Below are 6,281 nucleotides of genomic sequence, written 5' to 3'. Positions count from 1 at the left end.
GCTGCTCGAGCGAGGCAATCTTTTGGCCCGGAGACTTGGCTTGGAAACAGACGACGCTTCTCGGTCGGTAGTTAAGGCGATATACGTACAAGAACTCCCGAGCTGTTAGGTCTGGGTATTATTCAGGAGTCTTGCTGAGTATCATCAGAAAGATGATGAAACTGGATATCAGGAGCTGCCATGCATTAGGGTGGAGCTGCGACGGGGCCAGTCCAAGGTAATTTAGAACCTCGTGAACCGGACGACAGACCGAGAGGCGGAGACTATTGGCAAACATTAGCTGGTAAAGAGCCACCCTAGTTGTCGTGCCATCAGTTTTCACCGCGTGCTCACCCCGGGAAATCTCCAGAACCAAGGTAGGAGGAATCCTGTACTTGGAGAAGAATGCCCTGAAGTCATCGCCTGAGATGGAGGAAACCCAGTGTTTCCCCCCAAAATATGGAGGAACAGGATCAACTTTGCAAGGTGCCATCACAGTGATGGGAAGCAATAGGAAAGCAGTAATGGAGAAAAGAGAAGGGAGGCGAACACGACGGCTGGAGAGAAAGTGAATGAGAAATGGCAGAAACACGAAAGACGATGGCAGGAGGAAATGGTGAAAAAGAAGGGGAGTGGGCCTTATATAGTGAAGGCAGGATGGAGAGTGTGTGGGAAACAAAGCGACTCTGACAGCAGCGACGTCCGCAAGCACCACGCGGTGCACGGTCTCTGAAGCGATGACAGGAATGGAAAGCGTTGTGTCAAGAGAGTGAGGGGCATGAACCAATGAGGTCCCAAGATATGAAGGGAAGGGTGGCCAGCACATCAAATCGATCGTCGAGAGACAGGAGGACCTCGGGAGAAGGGGAGAGGCGCCCCTTCAACAATAGTTGGCCTCGAGAACTTGAAGCGACGGAAGCAGAATGTGGGGCAACGTAATTAGAAGTATTATGAATTCCCACCATGCGCACGTGATAGGAATTCACAGGGTATTGTGAAGGAGAGGCCCATCCCTAAAGGGCCCAGGCTTGAAGAAGGCAAGCCATGGAACTCCAGGCCCAAAGGCGAAACCCTCTCGTAAGCTAAGAGTCCGAGCCGGAGAATCACGTGCCGAGCTCGTGACTACAAACCTATCCGGGAAGGCCATTTAGCACCGAGCTCAGATATACCAATGAGATCGTCTAGGGGCTCAGTAGCCTACTGAGCCCTACCGTAGGGTGCTGGGCAAGACGCCCAACTATATGTAGACTGCTGAACATGCCCATTCACAGACTCGTCAGACTCAAGGCACACCTTACTCAATGCATGTGTTAGGAGACCCAGCATGCAACGATGCACCCCACATATGTGCACTGGATTTGAAGTGAGAACTGAATTGCATTAATGATGCAATACCATGAACTTATAGAAAGTATACAATGGCAGGAGCATTTGCAAGCATTTGAAAGACACATCACTTACCAATCACATTTTTTCCCTTTTGACTTTCTTCAAACAGAGAGAGTGCAATAGCATGATCCATATCCTCATTCTGTCTCTCTGCGCACATATCCTACATATTCCCCACTAAAACATTATACAAGGAGGACCATATCAAAGAAAAGGTATTGTAAAACAAAATATAAATGAAGTATACAGTCTACTAGGAAATGGCTAGCCAAATCTGTTAATAAGGAAGTTGAGAGGGGTGGTCGTGGTGGTTGCTTGGCGTGGAGTGGTGGCTCGATTGGAGTACAATGGCGCTGGGGAGCTAGTGGTCTTGGGTTGCGAACAGAGCAAGGGAGAGAGGGAAAGCCTCGAGCTGCTGAGCTAGGCGTGGAGGAGAATGGGGCTCCAACGGAGAACTAGCAATGGCGTTGATGTGTGGGTGGTGGTGAGTGGAGCCCCTAGCAACAACGATATAGAGAAATCTGTGAGAGAGAGAGAGAGAGAGAGAGAGGTGAGGCCAAATTCGGGGAGGATAGAGATCGGCGAGGGGCTGGGAGAGAAGGAGGGGGTGGTCGTCGAGGTGAGGTGGTGGTGGCATGGTGGGGTCGTTGGCGACGGAATATTTGCGATAGCGTAGGTTGTGCGCGGCGGAGGGATTGGGGAGAGAGGGGGGAAGGGTGGGAGACGGAGGGAAATGACAGAGGGGGAAATGCGCGGGGTAATTAATTTTTTTTAGATATTTCCGGCGCTTTTGATTTGTCGCTAATAAGCAGTAAATTGGCCGCATAAAAATCTTACGGCGACATATTTCGCCGCAACAATATTTATCGTGGCGATTTGGCTATTCAACGGATAAAAAAGCCGCAATAGTCGCACTTGTTTTTTACGGCAAAAAAAGTTGCCTCAATATCTCTAAATGTCGCCACAAAACTTTATCATCAGCATTTTCCAAATTCGGCTTTGGAATTCAGCGGTGAAATTTAAATCACCGCAAATAAAAAGTTTTTGCGGCCATTTTTTTTGCGACGATCTTAAAATCGCTGAAAATTGCCTATTTTCTTATAGTGATTCTAAAATGCAGTTGAATTAGATAGGAGGATATTAAAGATGAATAAAAAGGAGACTTTGTAGTTGTTCTTAATTATAAACAATTGTATATTTGAAGTATTTTTTAAGCCACCAAAATCCAAGTTTGAGATAAGAGAGAAAATGTTCAATTGACATGAAATATATGTGCAGTTTCTCTTAGTTGCAGTTTTTGTAATAGCCAAATGTTTGAAATTTCATTTGCTACAGGAAAAACATACCGCCTCCGGGTGCACAATGTTGGCATTTCAACTAGCTTGAATTTCCGAATACAAGATCATAACATACTTCTTGTGGAGACTGAAGGATCTTACACAGTTCAGCAGAACTACACAGACATGGATATTCATGTGGGTCAGTCATACTCATTCTTGGTCAGATGGATCAAAATGCTTGCCATGACTACTAAGTGGTTGCAAGTTCGTGGTTTGTCAATTCATCTGTTTGGTAAGGGCTACTGGAGTTGCCATTTTGCATTACTTCAACTCTCTAGGACCTGCTTCAGGTCCTCTTCCTGATCTTGCAAATGAATACGACTCTTATTTCTCAATGAATCAAGCAAGATCCATAAGGTTGTAGTTAAGTATATCTCTTTTTGGATTAATGACATTAATATCCCAAAAGGACATATTGTATGCTTCATCAAAGATTCTTAGAGTCTTAATCAATCAATAACGTTTCCTATGCAGGAAAGTGAGTGGTTGAAAGATGGTTTCATACTTGATCTCAACATTAATAAGTTATGTGATCTGGGATAAATTATCTTTTCAACTGCTTACGATTGACATTTTTGGCTGAGGGCAAAGCAACATTGTTATTGTGTTGGATGATTAGTCATGGATGCTGGGCAGACTATATATTGTCACATTCTCATCTCCATGGTGCTTTTCAGGTGGAATGTCTCTGCTGGTGCTGCTCGTCCAAACCCACAGGGATCTTTCAAATATGGTCAAATTACAGTTACGGATTTATAAGTGATCCTCAATAGACCTCCAGAGCTTATAGATGGGAAGTGGCGTACTACCCTCAATGGTATTTCATATTTGCCACCTTCAACACCCATAAAGCTTGCGCAGCAGTTCAACTTGCTGGGAGTCTACAAGCTGGATTTCCCGAATAGATCCTCCCAAAATGGATACATCTCTAATTAATGGCACTCACAAAGGATTTATGGAAATCATGTTTCAAAACAATGATACAACCGTCCAGAGCTACCACATGGATGGCTATGCATTCTTTGTTGTGGGGTGAGCCTTTAGCTTTGATGTCCTTGATTGAAAATTTCGAGTTTGTGTACTTGAAAGATTCATTTGGACAATTTCCTGTTGCAACTATAGTATGGATTTTGGACTGTGGACAGAGAATAGCAGAGGCACTTATAACAAATGGGATGGTGTTGCTCGCTGCACTACACTGGTATGCCTGTCTCTCAATCTTTACCCAAAATGCTTTTGTAGAGAGATCACCTGGTGAAACAATTTTTGCATTGGAAAACTGCAATCGAGGGATGGGAGAGACAATAACTAGGAAGGTGATTGAGCTTAATTTAGGAAAAGAAAAGTAGAGATTATCTTAAATGCTAAGGAGTTCTATAATCTGTATGAATGCTAATTTTCTTCAGATTATCTACATGGAAGACTTGCAGAATGGGTCTAGGGGATTGTGTGTTTGTGATGCTCCCTGCCTCTCACTACATTAGGAACCTACTAGGCATACTGTCAAAATGAAATGCAAATCCTAGGTGTTTAATTTTCTGGAAAGATCCTCTTTGAAATCTAGAAAATGAACCCTTTCGATTTCCACTATGACGTAATGCTATCAGCATTTGCCAGGTAGCCCCTTTCAATATTGAATTTTTAGTGTGAATGTAAAACAACTACATACTCATTCCCCTTATATTCGCACGATCTAGTTTTATAATAGGAATTTTCATATAAATCTCCTTATTTTTACTCAATCGAAGTACTTGTGCACACATGTACACGTACGCACACATAATGGCATGCAAGATATGTGGTGTATCTTTGATTTTGTTTATAAATGATTAGCTAGAAACAAAAATGAAATCCAAAAAAAGAAAACATAAGGGAAAAAACATTGAAATATTATGTTGATAAACTCTTATTTCTTCTTGAGAGCAGGTCTTTCCTGGAGCTTGGACAGCCATTTTAGTTTCTCCTGACAACAGTGCCGGCCTTTGGAACATTCGTGCAGAGAATCTTAATTCATGGTATCTGGGGGCAAGAAGCTTATGTGAATTATGTAGCAAACCCAGAGAATGATGGCACCACTACAAGAAAAAAGGATTTTTCCGGCGATTTTTATAGTGTTGCAAAAAGAATCGCCACAGTAGAGTAGTTTTTGCGGCGAGTTTTCGTTCGCCGCATAATTTTGTTGAGAAAACTGATTCGCCGCATATCTTAAACTCGAATCCTTTTTGGGATCGATCATTTATGGCCATCAGTTTGTTTTAAGAGAATTGATAGGGCCACTGAGAGGTTGTTTCGAGAGTTTCTATTGAGAAGTGTAAAATGCACTTGTTTATTTTATATTTTTTTTCAAGCATTTTTTAAATTGCTTTAAACAATTTAAAAAAAATTAAAAACTCATTAAAAAGTACTTCCTTAACTATTAAGAAAAAGAAAAAATCAAAAATCAAATTGGTAGAAACTCGACAATCCACGGTGGCTTAAGCATTTTTCTTGTTTTAAAATCTGTTGATCACTGGCAATTGGCGGAAAGCCCTAAGACTTTTTATAATTTAAAAATTTCTTTTTTTTTTTCTCAAAATTTTACGTATATGAAAATTGTCCCTCGAAAAAATTATATACATAGAAATATTTTTCTTCAACTTTTTTTTACACCGTCCAAAATTTTATTTAATTTCTAGATATTATGTATTTACTGTAACACGATCCCTTCAAAACTAACTCTTTACCCCTAACAATTCTTTCGATTTGATGGGTAAATTCTAACAAAAAATAAAAAACTAAAATCAAATGTATGAGAATAAAAAACAAGAATACCTTCAAAAGTTTAAGAAAATCATGCTCGCCAAGAACTTGAGATTTCTAAAACCAAAATCAGTTTTCAAGAAACTATGGATACACACGCTAGTAAGGGTGAGGTTTAGTCTCTATTTAGGCAAAGGTGTTGTCTCATAGAAGTTTTTCTATAGAAAATATCAGCAATAGTGAAAATCAGACCAATGACAGAAGGAAATAATATACTGGTAGAGCTTCAAATGTATTATTTTGGTTTATGATGTCATATTTGATATGAGGACTTTTCAGAATGTATCTGGTCATAGATGTAAGTTTCTCAAATGAATGAATGATGACAGTTTTTCTTAAAAAAAAAAATTGAAAAAAACAAACACCCCCTTCCAAAAAAGAGTAATGATACACACACAACACATTTTATAACAATGTAAGATAAGGGTATTTTTGTAAAGTAATGTTACTTTTATAATATATTTTACAAAAATATCCTTCATTGAACTCATTATTATGAAATATGTTGTGAAAAAATATTATGTTGTAAATCATTTTCTAAAAAAATTTGTCACCGGCCATTAATTTTGAATATGAAAAGTCCGACCATTAATAATGTTTATTTTTCTTTTATTGGTTTAATATTCAGAAATATTATGAACATTCTTCAGGCAGTTAAGTTTAACTTTTCTGACTCTTTTGATATATAAAAAGGTATTTATATGGACTGTTGGTACGTGTGTTGCTGGACTTGAATTTGGAATGTTGAATTTGGAGGTGTTGCCATGTCTTGCT

General features: G+C 39.9%; 1 pseudogene; it reads left to right on the top strand.

Moving 5' to 3' along the window:
• The first annotated feature begins 592 nt into the window (after positions 1 to 592).
• Positions 593 to 4,851, top strand: LOC108986794 (annotated as a pseudogene).
• Positions 4,852 to 6,281: the final 1,430 nt, after the last annotated feature.

The sequence above is a fragment of the Juglans regia genome, chromosome 5, assembly GCF_001411555.2.
Source record: "Juglans regia cultivar Chandler chromosome 5, Walnut 2.0, whole genome shotgun sequence".
In the NCBI taxonomy this organism is placed as follows: domain Eukaryota; kingdom Viridiplantae; phylum Streptophyta; class Magnoliopsida; order Fagales; family Juglandaceae; genus Juglans; species Juglans regia.
The sequence above is the reverse complement of the archived record's forward strand: the minus strand, read 5'-3'. Positions and strand labels throughout refer to the sequence as shown.